General features: G+C 40.4%; 1 protein-coding gene across 3 annotated transcripts in view; it reads right to left on the bottom strand.

The window, feature by feature from the left end:
- fndc3ba (fibronectin type III domain containing 3Ba) overlaps positions 1–10,331 on the bottom strand; it is an 88,626-nt gene extending 78,295 nt beyond the window's left edge. Inside the window, exon 1 of one of the 3 annotated variants that reach the window (XM_080870703.1) lies at positions 10,178–10,331. The gene's annotated coding sequence lies outside the window, so the exon portion shown is untranslated. Of the gene's footprint in view, positions 1–8,589; positions 8,712–9,773; positions 9,912–10,177 lie in introns of those variants that run through there. The other 2 variants (XM_080870705.1, XM_080870704.1) reach the window with 2 other exon arrangements.
- Between the last annotated feature and the right edge of the window lie 6,595 nt (positions 10,332–16,926).

Here is a 16,926-nt window from a genome sequence, read left to right as displayed (position 1 = left end):
CCTCTATCATCCCTCCCTCTCTGCCGTCTTCCTCCCATCCCACAACAGTTAAGACTTTTCCCCATCAGATCCAAAGAAGCTGAGGATTGAGAACTCAGCTCAAGGACAGCTCACAGCAATCTCTTTCCTAACACCTTGGATCTCCAAGGCTCAGTCTGGCCACGCCGGGGAAGGCCAACCTACAGGCCAGGAGACTAAAGGCTGAATTGGTCTGACTGGTGGGCATGACAGGCGTCATACACACAGAGGCCGTCTGGGCGCTGGCTTAACATGGCTAACCTGCTAATGCCCAAGTTAAATGGAAATCAGCAGATTAAAGTCCATCTACTCCTAAAACCCAAAGATTATTAAAGGTTAAGAAATTCTTGTATGTCTTAAGTCTCAAGTCCAGGTTTTGCAAGCAAGTAATCACTAAACCTTATTGATCTTTACCTTTAGGTAAGACTGTATGCCATTTTCAGAAGTGTTTTACTTTGTCAAACAGTTCTAAACGCAAAGACTACAAGAGAAAGACAAAGTCGAAAAAGTGACAGAATAATGAAACAAAGCAAGATAGCGCTGGAGTCAATAACCGACATGCGTTTTATAAAATTATCCACATTGCAGACTTTCAGCAAAACTGATAAACACACTATTTGCATTTCATTTACATCTCAGATCGGCCAAATATTATGCTAGCATGCCATTATAGGACACTAGCTCCACATTCTCATTCATCTCTCATCCACTACCTCCTCTCATTTTTCCAGGTTATTGCCATGTAATGCAGTTGGATCCATGTAATACAGTGCTTTAGCATAAATCAGATTCTTTGCCTGCAGAGCTGGATCTTCTTCAAGTTGACAGATTAGATAGGGCTGGGTGTGTGTTGTATACAACTTTTGCGGTTGCATGCTTTTTGAGGCTCAGCTGCTGATTCGCACGAAAGAATCAGCAGCTAATGAACAGTTAAACTTTGATTTCCGTGCACCATGTACTCCCTCCCTCATCTTCTCATCTCATCCTGGGCCCTACTTTCAGCTTTAACCTATTGCAGCTCTCCCCTGCCCCTGTTCCTCCCCCTCCATTCTTACCTCCCCACACTATTGGCTCAACTTCTCAAACAACCCCTCAGCCTTCAAAAGACAGCCGCCCATTCAGAAGGTTTTGGGTTAGAATGGGGGAGGAGAGCAGCACAGACTTGTGGAAGTTTGAATGGTGGGTGGGAGGGAGGTGTGGGGGGCGGGGTATAGGTCTCTGATTCCCGCTAAATTGTCCCACATGGCTGAGCGTGCTTAGTTTAAACAAACACAGCCACTTCCTCCTCACTGCACACATCGAGCACACAGACAAGCGAGCATGTACATACACACACACGCACAATACACACCAACAGGGTGCACAGGCATGCTTAAACTCCAGTATACACAGCATGGGCACACATGAACATAATACATTGTATACCCTAGCAAGCAGCAGACAATACTCTTATTCTAAAACTCCAGCCAGAAAAGACAAAAAAAAAATTACATTAAAACCAGCACATTTGGGAATGTGTTAAAAACTGCTTTTAGAGCGCCTGTGCATATTTATACCTTATGACCAATATTACTAACTAAATATTACTTACTTGGCTACTTTGGCAATCAATTATTCAAAAGATTTTTCCATTTTATTTCAATTCATATTTCATTCATATAGCAGGAGTTCACCATAACACTTGCCTCAAGGCTAAAGCACAGCAAAAATGTATTGATTTCTCAATTTTTCTTTCCCATGTTTTTCATATTTAGTGAGTTTGGTCTGGATGTCTGATGATGTCAATGGCAAAATACCTCAATTTAAAAAAAAAAAACGAGTTAGTTGTGATATTTAAACACGCTGAGTGTTTAAACATGAGTATTAACATAATTGTATTTAGACAAGTAAAAATCACTTTTTCTTCTTTTACCAAAGACCTAACTTCTCTGTCTTAAAGACCTCTTAAAGACTATGTATTTCAATGAAGTGACCTACAATCATTGTAATTAGCTCTGCATTACAAACGGCCTATGAAGAGAGGTGAAGGAGGACAACCGCAGAGTCCAGACAAAGAGCGCACATTCAATGCCAGTGGACCTGCTGCCATCCAGACCTGCACACACAGCATGTCTTAGCCACTAATGCTGATCTCCATCGAGGCTGGATGCCATGAGTCTTAATTAAGACAGCCATGCAAAGTCAAGAAGTGAATAATTCTACTCCCCAACCAACCACCACCATCCCCCTATCACACACACACACACACACACACACACACACACACACACACACACACACACACACACACACACACACACACAGAGAAGCCCAAACTCTCATTTGCAGATGGATGAGTGTGTAGATGCAGACAAACCACCAAGAGAGACTCGGATTTTATGGGTCAGGAAAAGCTTGCTCAGTGAGTAGTGTGTAGATGCCTGTGTGGGCGCTGAGATAGAAAAATCATTTAGTCACACCTACACGAGAAACCTGTTGTGTACTTGTGTTTATGAATGTGCATGTGTGTGAGTGTGTGAAAGAGAGAGAGGAGGGAGCGAGTGCACGCATCAGTGTTAAATCCATTAGAGGAAAACTGAATTGGGCTGAAAAATGAGAGAAGACACTTCTGGGAATCGCAAGCCAGTTGAAGGTGTACATACAATCACTTGCTCCCTACGATCAAACACACACACACTTATAACACCCCTCCCTACAGCTTGGGGTCACAGGGTCACATTCCTTCTCTTCAATCAGCCTCAGGATTTCACACACTACTTTGGGGAGGGGAGAGAGGGGATGGAGGGGAGGGGGTGCTGTGTCTGTGGATTTCAGTATGGAATATTTTATTGATTTGTGTGTGATCCTGCTTGCAGCTAAGGGGAAGAAAAGTTCAAGAAAACAGAGGTCTGAGGCCATGTGTGCACAAAGCTTAAATAATTTGAAGATACACTTTTCAATCTTTTTTTAAAAACACCCTCTTAATTACTTATAAGTTATTAAGGTAACTAGGCCAAGCAGTTAAGGATTTCTCATTGTTACAATTTACAGGTGCCATTTGTAACACATAATGAAAACTAGAGTTGTTTTCACGGATATGTCAATGGCCAATATGCTCTCCTCTGATCAGTTTCTCACTGGTCAGGCAGTAGCAGGTCTTACTGCTGCATCATCAGTAGCTTTCGAGGATTAATCTTTCACATTTGAAAGCAAGAGGAAGAGGCCTGCTATGAAAAATGGAAAGAGACATTCCCCTTCTCGTCCCCGTTCACTAAACATTTAGTCAGATCGAGCTTCAAAATAACTGGTGCCATGTCAAATAAGTTGTCACGGTTATTTTAATTTATTAAAACAAACGGTCAAAAAGTCAAGTGTGCACCTTGGAGCAGGAAATATCACAGCTCAGCATTCAACATGACAGATCGTGTTAAAAAGACAGGCTAACCTGTGGGTGTTAGCAGGCTACGTTAGCATCCGTAGCTTGAGGCTTTGAGATTCATCATTTTTACATTTCGCTGATAAATCTAATATTTTTTACTGAGCATTTATTTCCTCCTTTTGCTGAGCCCCAAACTAATGGTGAGCAACATGGCCAAAAGATCACAATGATAACATCAGTGTTTTACAAGAAGTGTGGCCATTTAAGCTTACGTCGAGCTCAGGTGTTGATGAGCGCCAGGATTTTCTTTTCCTTTAAGGAGAATAGCTGCAACTCTCAAGGTAGCCACTGTAAGTTATTAGCCTTCTGCTCGTGTTAGGCATTTTTACACATATAAATCGGCTAGAGAAAAAAAACTATAAAGAAGTTCAAAAACAGGGAATAAGGAGCCAGGAAAGTGTTATTAACTAATACTGATTTACGAGTTCAGCTTAAAATCGTTCATCGCCGTCTCTTTCCTTTTGCTGTTGTTGCACATATGCAGCTCCACTGTTCTGTCTGAAGTTTAAGGAACCGCCCGATCGAAAACTTTCTTGGCAGAAACCTTGCACACGATGACCTTTTGGGGTAAGATCACTCTTTAAGGTCACAATCTACAGTGTGCATATGGCTATTTGGATACAAAGCCTGGCATTTCTAGTCGCACAAATCCCTGCTTCATGGTTTTGCTATGATTTCATTCTGCTGACTAAACATGTTATTTCACGATGCTTTCCACTTTCCATTACTCCAACCACAATGTTTTCTTCCGTTTAAAAAATAACTTCTGACACTTCCGATATAAATAATTCATCCAATGTGTCACAACCAATCAGTTTGCTTAGTTCATGTGATAGTTTGGACGGGGCTGTTTCTTTGTTAGTTTTAATGACAGGATCCTCTAAGAAACGGATCGGAAGTCAAATTAAGATTCCTCCCCTTCACCCTTAAATCTGGCCCAAATATATCCTCCATGTGAAGTGACAACATGTGAAGCACTGCCACACACACACGCACAGTTGCATTAATCATACATACAAATAATGATGGTCACATACAGAGAGACAGGCATACTAAGAAGTCTTATATGAGTTCTAATTTTGGTTCACAACATAAAAGAAACTGAAAATAACTAGTTACAGATTCAGTTCCCCACTTCAGTGCACACACACACACACACACACAAGAGAGACTTAGCCAACTGCAGATTTAAGACACTTGAGATAAACACTCAAAATGCTCACAGCCAGGCATAAAAACAGCCATTAACGACTGGCGGAACTTTCCATGGGCCTGCCAACCAGCAACACCAACACGCCTGGCATGCTAATACAAGCACATAAAGTTAACTGAGTGTGTACATTTCATGCATATGTGTTAAATCAAGGCTGTGTCTGTGTCTTTGTGTGCATATATATATTATATATATATGCACAATTAATGTCTTTGGCCAGCTGACTGTGCATGCTCACACAGAGGCATCTCTTCAACAAGCCATTTCTATGGATGATACCGCCTAGGGCCTGTGAAAGGGCAAAAGGAGGGCAGGGTGACCGAGAGATACACACCTCATTTGAATCATTCAAACCTTTTTTCTTTTTTTTTTACCTTAGATACTAAGTTGATGATAAATTTGGCAGCCGGCCTTCTTGTTGTGAAACTTTTACCTCTTTGTCAAAATTCTTTGACTCTATCACGTTAACTATTAGTCTGTGTCTCAGCAGGTGAGATGTTTCAATAGCACCAGTTGGTAAAATCAAAGATTTAAGCGAGGGCACAAGTTGAATCATGTGCCAGTATTGCTGTGCATTGAAATGCACGTAAGGTATTCGAATATACGTGGCTCAAATTTCTGCTTGTGGCTCGACTTTAAGTACTGTTCCAGCTTATGCGTCATCTACCCTCATATAGAAATATGGCTGCAACTAATGATTATATTCATTAGCTCTGCTTAAACAAAGAGAGAAGTGAATCATGTTTAACATTGTTCATGTGCAGTGATGCTTGGATATCAACAGAACAGGTCAAATTTTGCTAAGTTACTAAAATGGTACAAAAGCTTAATTAACCATTATAACTTTCTTTAAGTGACTGGTGTAAGGGTCAAGCTAGAGTGTATTCCATGCAGCACATTGGCAGACACCAACACACAACATTCAGTGTGTAAAACATCAAAACAAAGGGGAAATTACTTGTATAGTTTCCAGGTATATGCCTTGAAATAGCTTTTGCCTAACCAGGAGTCTAAAGGGGTTCTGAAAATGACCCAGGGTAACCTATTATTTAAATTACTGACAAGAAAATAACCATCAATCATTTAATTCATTAACGAGCTCCTCGTTTCTTTTAACTGTCAAAATGTAATAAATCTGCTGCATAAGAACAGCAGTTTGTTTTCATTTTTTAAATGCCCTATTAGGTTGTTTAGTTCAGTCATTATAAAGATGTTTACTTAAAAGTGAATGAACACTGTTACTATTTTCTTTGCAAAAAAGCATTAAGAGGAAGTTCAATGACCTTTCATGACAGTCTTTGTAAATATTTATTTCCAAAAATATTCATTCAGTTGCATCACATTTGAGAAATCCTGTCTGTCTTATTTTAGACTGAAACTCTGAGACTGAGATTGTTTGAATTATTTTATCAAACACTACGATTAGCAAAAGAAGAAGCCAAGAGAAGAGGAAAGAAAAATGCAATGGAAAAGGGGATGGGAGGGAGGAGATGGGGGAAGAGAAGTTGAAAGGCTTCTTTCATCTACATCTGAATCAACTGTCAACAATACAGGAAATTATCGAGGGAGACAAAAAAAAAAAGAAGGGAGACGGGATTCTGGAGAGCAAGAGGGGCAGGGAGGAAGGCAAGGAGGACGAAAGAAAGGGCCGAGAAGGGTAAACATTACAGTTCTATGCCAAGCAAACATTAGATGCTGGGATACTTCAACAAAAAGCCACCGTTCATTTGGGAGAGAAGAAGATGGAGCAAGAGAGAAAGAGTGGGCGAAGATGCGAGTGTGTGGCAACAAGCAGAGACACCCAGTCAAAAGCTGGGAAATGGAAAGTGAAAGCATGGAGCGTCAGACAAACAGCTGCTGTTGTTAAATAGGACAAAGCGTTTTTTTCTCATAACACATCCATGCATCTCTTTCTCAGTGTCTGTTTGCACAATATCCTGCAGCAAACACGGGGTTTGACCTCATGAATCAGATGAGTCATTTGTAACTTAATGTAACTGTATATTTGCATACACACTTCATGAAACAAATCAAGAGATGCAGCACACTAAACCTGCACTACAAATTCATCCTGTAGGACATCATTACTCCACACTCGTACGTTATCTTGAACAAAAAGACAGTGTTACTTACAGTAATTAAAAAACCAGAGAGGCAGCAAGGAGATAATCTACAGAAATCCTGCTTTTGCACTTTAAGTGTTGACCTTTTGACCTCACAGTAGAGGAACTCCTAATCACATCCAACTTACAAATAAGATAACCTCTCATCACTGTCAAGGAAATGCACCTCCGAAACAGTAACAGTGAAGGTAGCAATTTTTCTGGGAAGCACACCTGTTGCATTCAGAGAACCAGATGGCAGAAGAGACAGCAGGATACATAGAAACTGCAGACATACAGTAGAGCGGTGAAGCACAGTGCACAGCAAACACACACCAGTTACTAGAAGGAAATATTCAGAGCAAACTGATGTATTTAAATGGTCGGAATCAGTACTATAAATAATAATTACTACTGATTATATGCAGACATGACAAGAACTGCAGATCATAAATGTAACAAATTTAAATTTGCACAGACTGTGCATGTTTTTCTTCTTTTCTAAAGCCTTTGAAGCTGACACACTTGTCTCTTGAACTAAATCACCACTGTGCTGCAACGACTAATTCAGCAAAGCAACAATTATTTTCAAATCTAATCTTGCTTATTTGGTCGATAAAATGTCTACAACTATATAAAAACTATAAAAAAAAGTCTAATGCCTGAAAAACTACAGTAACAGGAATTCATGAGGAGTTTTATCATAAGTTTCTTCATGTTTGCCTCTGTTTCACATGCTCACACACACACACACATTCCAGGGCAGCATTGTTTTGTCTATGTAACTCTATAGCTGCATCTGCCTGTGTTCCTGAAAAACAAGAGCTACTTGGTAACACTACCCATTTGATAGCGTGTTCTAGGTTACCAGTCAGACACATAAGTACACACATACAATGGCTAGCATCATCCAGGCTGCCCATTCCCTGACCCCATTTCAACCAGGCATACCAAAGAGTTTTATTAGGCCAGTAGCGAACCAGAGTACTAAGACAAAGAGAATCCTCCTGGCATCCTGAAATCACATGTAACATGAAAGTAACTTCCTTATTGTTCTTAGAATAACCACATTCTGAATATTGGACCCAAAGCTTCTTGTTTTAATATCATGTATGCTTTCTGTGTAGATGCTGGAGAAGTAGAGAAGAAAAATGTATGCCATATAAAAAGAACTTACCAGTGAATTGACATATAAGATATTTTAGCCTCCCTTTTCCTCATTATTTTGGTTGTCACTCATGCAAAAACTAATTAATTGGATCACAGAAGCTGCAATGTTAAAAATCACCCCATGTGTAGGCAGTGACGCACCATCACAGTTAGTGGCACAAAGGTGTGGGCTGCACCTGTGTGACAAATTTAAAACTTACATAAAGTGTTATTCAACCTCTGTTCTTTCTCTGTTTGTGCAAAATACATGGAAAGCTAAAGCAACAATGGTTACCCTCCATCAATGTGACTCCAGTATAACCCCAACCTGACTGTGTCTGCTTAAAGACACACAGAGAAAATGTGAAAATGAGAAGATAAGGATCATTTGATATAAAGTTGCATCAGTTTTAAGGCAAATCCTTGCTACATATATCCTAGGAGTTTCAGCTGTGTACAATGTTGCACATTTAATACAAGCTTCAGGCAACAAGCTGTGCTGAATCTGACACCAATGAAACACAAAGAATAATGCTGGAGCTGTAAAGCAGGATGGTCCCAAATCTGAAAGCCTATCTTACCTTTTAACCTGATTCCTCTTGGGATCTGAGTTAGAGCCAACAGATGCTACTTTCAGCAGAAAAGGCTTTTAATCATGTTAGAGTGCCACACTTTGATTAAAGCTTTACCTGCATCCAGCTGTCCACCTCTCAGCTTACTGTCCACAACTTAACTGTCTGATGCTAAAAGTTTTTGATGCTCTCATGGAAGCAAGATAAATTGCTCATTCAAGCAGCACAGGGAGAATTCCTTCACACTCTAAACCCAAATACACCTTTTCAGCTGGAAGCCGACCTCATTCATCCCCCTCAAAGAAAAGTCAGATATCTTTTTCTTTTTTTTCCGGGGGGGTAAAGAAAGGGAAAAAAATCATGGCCACATCAGCCTTTCACCAAAGGAATGTCACGTGACGTCATCTATTTGGGATCGGATTTCTCCGTCTCCCTTTCCTTCACTTTCTCCCATGAAAAAGTAGAAGAAGCGTACATGTGTGTGATGCGTTGGGTAATCCCCCCAAGCCCGTAACCAATATCATCCGACGTGGACCTGAAGCGCACAACACGGGGAGATATGCAACCCCCAAATCAATGCTCCAATTACACCTCACCAATACTGCCACCACCAGTAATGACATTTTAATGACAACTATTGAGTCCCGTTATTAAACAAGGGGAGAAAAAAAAGAAAAACCTGACAAGCTACCAACGATCCTGCAGCCCAACTCATCTGAAGTTTTCTCCTAATGCGGTGGGACAAGGGCCTATAGTCTTTCTGTAACTACGTGGACGTCAGATAATCGATCGTGTCGAGCAGAAGACCAATGTTTGATTTCCACGTCTGCATCAGAGAGGCTGAGAGAAAAATTTGTCTCCTGCATAAACAGACACGTAGTCGTTTCTGGGGGAGAGAGAGGGTGAGAGAGAGAGACTGGCTGGCTGGAAGGAATGCTAGGATATGCTGGAGTTGGGATTTTTTTTTCCTCCTCCAAAGCTTTTCACTGCATTCTGCAAACGCACACAAAGTCAACGGAAAGTCGATCTTAAACGGCCCCTTCAACGCTTCTCGACAGTTATCCAACACAACAGAATCCCCTATAGTGTCAATTCAATGATTTCGCAACCCCCTCTGTCAAATCTGGCTGCCTCAGCATCTTCCTTTCCAAGTTATTTTCCAGCTATAAAAGTGCTCATTTCCTGATTTTAAGCAGCAACAACAAAAACGACGATTTCCACAATGCAAGTCACAGCGCACCAACAGTTGATTATTAGAAACAAGCCACGGAGACAACGGTTTTCTTCTGTTGCGCACTCACTCCATCTGAAGTCCTCGGAGACAAAAACACATTCTTTGGTGAAAGCTGAGAAATCGGGACCACAAAGAGCAGACTCCAAAACGCACAGTCCGACACATTCACGCGACTAGTGTGATGAATTAGCACGACTATCCCCTCTGCTTTGCTTTTCCTTATTGTTTCAAAATAAAAGGAATTTTTGAGCAACAAAAAAAAGTTTCGTTTCACCCTCCTCCGCAGTGGCAAAGCAATTTTCCTTTTTCCTTTGCGTTGGCCAAGTGGCCCAGACTGCCGGCGTCAGCGCTCAGCTCTCCAAACTCACACACAGACACACGCACTTCTAAAACTTTTTCAACATCCACTCCAGTTGCCTCGATTCCCCCACTTTGTGGGGAATGCTGCTTAAAAACTGTAAAAGGACTCACCTCGCTGCAATAAAATAATCTTCAAACAGACGTGGCTGCGCGATTTTTAATTCCCTGGGCCGGGTCTTGCCTGTCTGCTGGCTCGACGCTACGAGTACTGGGAGACTCCGCCATGTCAATCATAGCCGACCCACATGGAGCGAGATCCCGCCTCTACCGTAATGCACAGTGCGCAGTGAGAAAGCCAAAACAGAACGCTATAGCGCGCTTCTCTCACAGCATAGAATAAATGAGGGCGGACAGCGGTTTACAGTCATGAAGAAAAAGAAAAGAAAAGAAAAAAAAACTAGGGCACGATTATTTTTTAAAGAAATAAAAGTTTTAAAGGAATATTTTAGTTACTTTAAAGCTATTAAATGCCAAATTTGCCTATCAAGTAGACTACAATTTTGAAGTGCCTTTAATGAATTATTTATTCCGATAGAGCTCAGTAATCAGAACATTTTGTATACAAAATTCACAAATACTGAGTTATAGTTTATTCTCTTTGTGATTCAACGAAAAAGATTCAAACTAAACACAGAACATGAAAAAATATTCTACGCATAAAATATGAGATCCTTTTATGCTTTTTATTGGTTGTTGACTCCTAAGACATCTGCGTTAATAGGTTATGTAAGCCCAAACAGGTGGGTGAACTCTAAGGCAAACAAACCCAAGGCTGAATTGATTTTATGTGTCATAATGCTACAGAATATATTAATTCCAGTACCCAGTACCTGTGTCATGTTTCTTGTCATTTCACATTTTTTAAGTTAAAAATAAATTTTAAAAAACTACAATTAAATTAAAAAAAAAATCACCAAGAACTCAACAATAAATGTAAATAAATAAAATAAACTTCTCAAGTAATATACAATAATTTCTTATACCATACATTCAAACTAATTCACCCATAGCAGATTTTTGAGAGTGTCAAGTGGGTCAAAGCTCTGTTCCAGCGCCTCTAAAACATCTTTAACCACAGACCAAAGTCCCTCTGGTGGCTGAACTCGGCATCATTTAGCCCACCAAGAGCCCACAGTTTCAAGGGTTTTAGGTTCAGCATTGATACCTGACATCGATTAATGGTCTGATTTATTTTCTAAAACATATGTGGTGAATTTGCTACAGGTTTTAAAAAGAATAAGACTTTTCCAATACTGATCGGTGTATGATATGCTACACAATACCATATTGCATCTGTGCATGCATTCACCTTCTTCCCCCGGGGTTCATTATAGCAGACTTCCACACATATACAAATGTGCATGTTCGCGCTTGAAATTAAGACATCATTGCCAACAAGTGCATGTCACAATTAGAACACAAAACGTGTCTCAGGGCCAAAAACATAATTTGTATAGATTCAATACAAACCTATAAATCCATCATTTGATGAAAACAGTAACTTTACTCTGACAATAAAAAAATGGGAGTAAAATCACAGATCAAAAATTGTTGTTAAATTGAAATCCACAACAAATTTTTACTGCACTTTGAGCCACTCATTGGCTTCGATCACAGAAAATTCAACACTGCAGAAAACCAGAATGACATTGTTTCATTTAACCCTGGCACGTGCAACAACAAAAAACAGGCCGTTCAATTCGTTACGTCTGTGTTTTGTATATCTTTGTCCACATTGATAATTCTTACTGTATTTTCAAACCGGCACTCAGAGCCAAATACACTCGTTGCCCCTGAGCTCTTCATTTCTCTCAGCTGGCACAGACAAACACATTCCAGCAACGACACTTAGAAAATAGTCACCGGTGTAATTCGAATCCAGCAAAAGAAATATGGTCCTTTACCAGGACAATGTGCCTGTGAGGAATTAAATGGAATTTGATTCAATTCAGTGAACACAAATCAACCCAAGGGGGCAACTGATATGGCAAAAAAGACAAATCATACTTGCCCACCAAAAATACGACTGATGATCAATGTGAGAGAACTCCTCTCCTTATAAGATGTCGGCTCAGCTTTTTCTGCTTTCATGTAGGTTATTTCCACAAAAACACTTTAGATTTCACAGTGTTCCCTAAAAACTTGACACCCTTTTGACTATTGTGCCTTGTACACACAAAATTCTTTGCCTCATATACCTTATTAGATGTTTTGATACAAATATTGTTATGTAGCTCCTATAGTAAATCCCCCACAAAAAATAATGTCCTAAATGTACAAGCCATAATGCAATATAAAATAATACTTAAACTGTGTAAAGCCATATCAAAATAAATATTTGTGTGTTCTTTTAGGTATTGAATCCTTCCCAGAAACCATCAAGAACACATTAAATGGTCTTCTTGACATTTTGATCACATCAGGTTCTTTTTCAAAGCAGACCAAGTTGGCACAGTTGTCATGGAAATATGGATGCTGCTTTCTGAGCCCATTAAGCATATCTCGTTCTCGCTTCTCTTGTACCTTTTAAATATAATAGCAAATACAAATACAATTTTATGAACACCAATGACTTGTGAGTTTACGTCCTTACACCACACTAAGCTCCTCTGTCTTAAATGCATCCTCACAAGGGGGGATGTAGATAAAGAGAAGCAGATGAGTTAGGGAAGGGCTTAGCTTTAAAACAAGAGAGAAATGAATTGTGCAACAGGGGCTGTAACTCAGAATCAAGAAGCTGTTCCCACAATTTTGAGCTGTGGAAACAATGTATAGTAGTCGGAGACAATCAGTCTGTGAATTTTAAAAAAATACCTTCTTGATTTAAATAATTCTGCTAACAAAGTCAAAGTAGGCCAATCTCCAGTGACGTGTTGGACCATTACAGACATTTAGTCACATTAGATTAGATCTGTGGAGGAGAGCGGATGAGGAAAGACTGGAGGGAGCAGATCTTGGAACAGCAACGCAACTATTTCCCCTGTATGTCAGGGCCAGGCCTCCACAACTGCCAGATGTTTACCACCAACCCAGCTGCTTTCTCTCTTGCCTTCTTTCTCCTCATCTCTCCTCCTCAGATTTTTTCTCTCTCTGATTCTCTTTAAACCAAGCCCACCCTGTAATCATGCACACTCACCAAAGGGCTTTGAAGTAAGTGGAATGTGTCCAGCCATATGATAATATGCACTCTATATTCTTATAACAGATAGAAAGTAAAGAAGGGAAAGCAGGAAATGAGATTATTGGACAGCAGCCAGCTCTTCAGTGTGGTTTTCTAGATGTTAATTATGCCCTCACTCCACTCTTAGATCTTGCACGTGTGTGTGTTTATGTATGCATTTATGGGTGTATGTTGCGTGTACATATGTAGTGTTTGTGTACACATTATCAGAAATGCTGGTCTAAGAGCGGGTAATGGGCTGATAATCGGCGCCTTGGAACAGAGAGGTGCAATATGATGGCGCGTGCATGTGTGTGTGCATGTGAGGTACTTCTTTCCAAAGATGTGAGGATGGAATTTACCTCATCATGAGTTCAAAAGAGTCAACCCAAGGCTCTCAGCAAACCAGCAAGTGCAGACATGTCTCCCACCTCTCTCTGCCCCCTCCAAACCTTTTTTTCCTCCTTTTTCAGTATGCAGGGCAGCTGGTTGGACCGTTATATACTAAAATGATTTCTCTGACATGTGTTTGTACCTCCATGACCTAAATTGTGCATTTAATTGGAATATAGTACTGTGCAAAAATCTTGAACTACCTCTGAGCTCTTCATATTTTGCAAGGCGAATGAGTAATAGTTGCAGTGATTTATTAAAAGATGTGCAAAAATACATGGAAATATAGTATACAAGGCAAAAACAGACTTTTTAGACTTCTAATGACCTTTTAAATCAATATTTGATATTGCCACCTTTATTCTTCAGCCAATCGTGTTCCATTGTGTATGCTTTTGCTGCATTGGCCTTTTTGTTTGCGATCATTCTTTTCAGATGGTATTCCACGATCAATCAAAAGCCTCCTGACTTCGTCCATACACACAGATGACAATTTTATGATACTGATTATCATTGCAGTTCTTGTGTAACTTAGCATACCTCAGTCTTTCCCTCCTGCTTCCCGTCCTTAAGAATGACTTCCTGACAGGCAGCCTTCCACTGAGACCATTCCTGATGAGGTTTGAGTGAAGAGTGTGTGGATAAATGGAATGGTGAGATGCATCTCCCAGGTCACGTGTTAGGTGTTTGCTGGATGTTTTTGTCCTGTTTTTTTAAGGACATGACGTTCATCTCCTTTTGTTTTTCACTTGTCCAGTTTCCTCAATGTTTTAAGGAAACAATGCATGCCATGGTGAGATATAACATTTTTTGGCTAATACCTGTGTGTCAAACTGCGTAATCTTTGGGATTATTTATAATTTCAACTAAAGAAATGCAGCTGGTTCTACAATTGGTTCTTTGCTAACTTCTTATTTGTACACATGACACTGTTTAATCTATGGTTTTTAATTCACTGCATTACATCAGGATATATATGTAATGCAGTGAGAATTTAAATACAAATTTACCAACATGACATGCTAGAAAGAGAAACTAATGGGGTGTGTACTGAGCCCTCTCCTGTACTCACTCTACACCTACGACTGCACGGCCACTAACAACTTCAACATCATTGTGAAGTTTGCGGACGACACTACAGTGGTGGGTCTTATCACCAACAGTGATGAGACAGCTTACAGGGAGGAGGTCAGCGCCCTGACCCACTGGTGTCAAGACAACCATCTCACCCTCAACGTCGCAAAGACAAAGGAGTTGATAGTGGACTTCCGGAGGTGCAGAGAAGTACACACCCCCATCACCATCAACGGCGCTGCTGTGGAGAGAGTGAGCAGCTTCCGGTTCCTTGGTGTACATCTGGCTGAGGATCTTACGTGGTCAGTACACACAAACAAAACAGTGAAGAAGGCGCAGCAGCGCCTCTTCTTTCTCAGGAGACTGAAAAGATTCGGCATGAGCCCCCGCATCCTCAGGACCTTCTATCGCTGTGCCATTGAGAGCATCCTCACTGGATGCATCACCACCTGGTATGGCAACAGCACCGCCTACAACTGCAAAGCTCTCCAGCGAGTAGTGCGGTGCTCTGAACGGATAATTGGAGGTGAGCTTCCCTCCCTCCAAGACATCTACAGGAAGCGGTGCCTGAGGAAAGCGGGGAGGATCATCAAGGACTCCAGTCACCCCAGCCATAAACTGTTCAGACTACTTCCATCAGGAAGGAGGTTCTGCAGCATCCGGTCCCGTACCAGCAGACTGAGAGACAGCTTCTTCCATCAGGCCATCAGACTGCTGAACACGTCATAGACACCTCAGCTTCACTACTGGAACTTTAACATTATGCACTCCATACTGTACAGTAACGCCACTGTTTTGCACATGTCTCACTCTGTATATTTTATTTTATATATTTTATTTATTGTTTACTCTATTTAATTTGTAAAATATGTGTACACACACACACACACGTAGAAAAATATTTAGTATACACATCCAGAAATGCATATACTATTATATATTGCACATATATTTATTAGTTTCAGATGTAGCCATTCTTGTATTTTGCTTGTTTACATTATTGTATTTTGCACAACTCTGTTGCTTGTGAAGCTCGCACACAAGAATTTCACTCACATGTGCTGTACCAATGTACCTGCACATGTGATGTGACAATAAAAGTGATTTGATAATGTTAAAACAAATTATATCTTTTCTCTTATTTGGACTCTTTTACCATTTTAGGCTTGTTTTGGGGGTCTTTTGGCTTGAAATAGATAGTATTAATATTCTATTTAGTATCTCTGGAGCATCTGGAACAAGAAGCGTATTCAAAGGCTTTCTTTGCCCAAGCTCATCTCTTTGTCTCGCTTTGATAAGATGAACTGCTTCCAGTTGTTTCCTTCCTCTTTTCAGGACTTTCTCAGACAGCTTTATCCAAAGCTTATGTTTCTGGCATCACTGGTATGCATGGAACAAGTACCGCACTCTACATTAATCAAGGCCTTACAGTGCCCATGCACTTCTCGTTGATGAGATCAATTGGTTCCAGTTGTCGCCTCACCATTTTGTGGGTTTCCCAGTCAGCTTTATCCCCACACAGTGTTTAGATGAGATTTGTATTTGTTCCATCTTTGCCAATCATGTCATATGTTCCATCTTAAAGAATACCTTCCAGTCATGACATCACGGTGGGGATTTCACACTGGCTGGGTCACCCCACCATAGGGTGGTGGGCGTTGGCAATCACAGCCATGGAATGTCTGTGACTCAAGAAGGTGGGCCAGCGATCTGGTTGGCTAATTTCTTTGTCCCTGACATTTGTGGAAAACAAGCAGAGTGCCATTTTAAACAATGACCAGTCCACTCTGACCTTCGCTGGGAGGCCAATTGCTCGTGAGCAAATCACAATGTGACACCGTGCCAGCTATTACACCATTGTTCGAACAATCAGTGCATTCAGAACAATAAACCCCCAGAAGAAACGGTGCCTGCAATCACCCTCATTTTGCCAAGAATTACATCCCCACAGAAATATATAACATACGTTTTCTTAAGTGCTATTTACACAAATCAGTTTTATCAAGATGGGTGAAAACAGAGGGGTGGAACTAAAACACTGTAAAAACAGTTTCATCTAAAAGCACAGTTAGCTGAAGCAATTAATTTGTGTGATCACAACTTGTGAATTAAAACAATATTATAATTAAAAGTTATGGTCCCCACAAGATGAAGCCTCCTGACATTTTCACAAACTTTTAAAAACATTAGAAGAATTGGGTACATGGAATAGTCCAAAAATGTCTTTTCTCGT

Source organism: Rhamphochromis sp. 'chilingali' (genome assembly GCF_963969265.1).
Source record: "Rhamphochromis sp. 'chilingali' genome assembly, chromosome: 21".
Classification (NCBI taxonomy): Eukaryota; Metazoa; Chordata; class Actinopteri; order Cichliformes; family Cichlidae; genus Rhamphochromis; species Rhamphochromis sp. 'chilingali'.
Note: the sequence above shows the minus strand (reverse complement) of the source record. Positions and strands in the feature narration are given on the sequence as shown.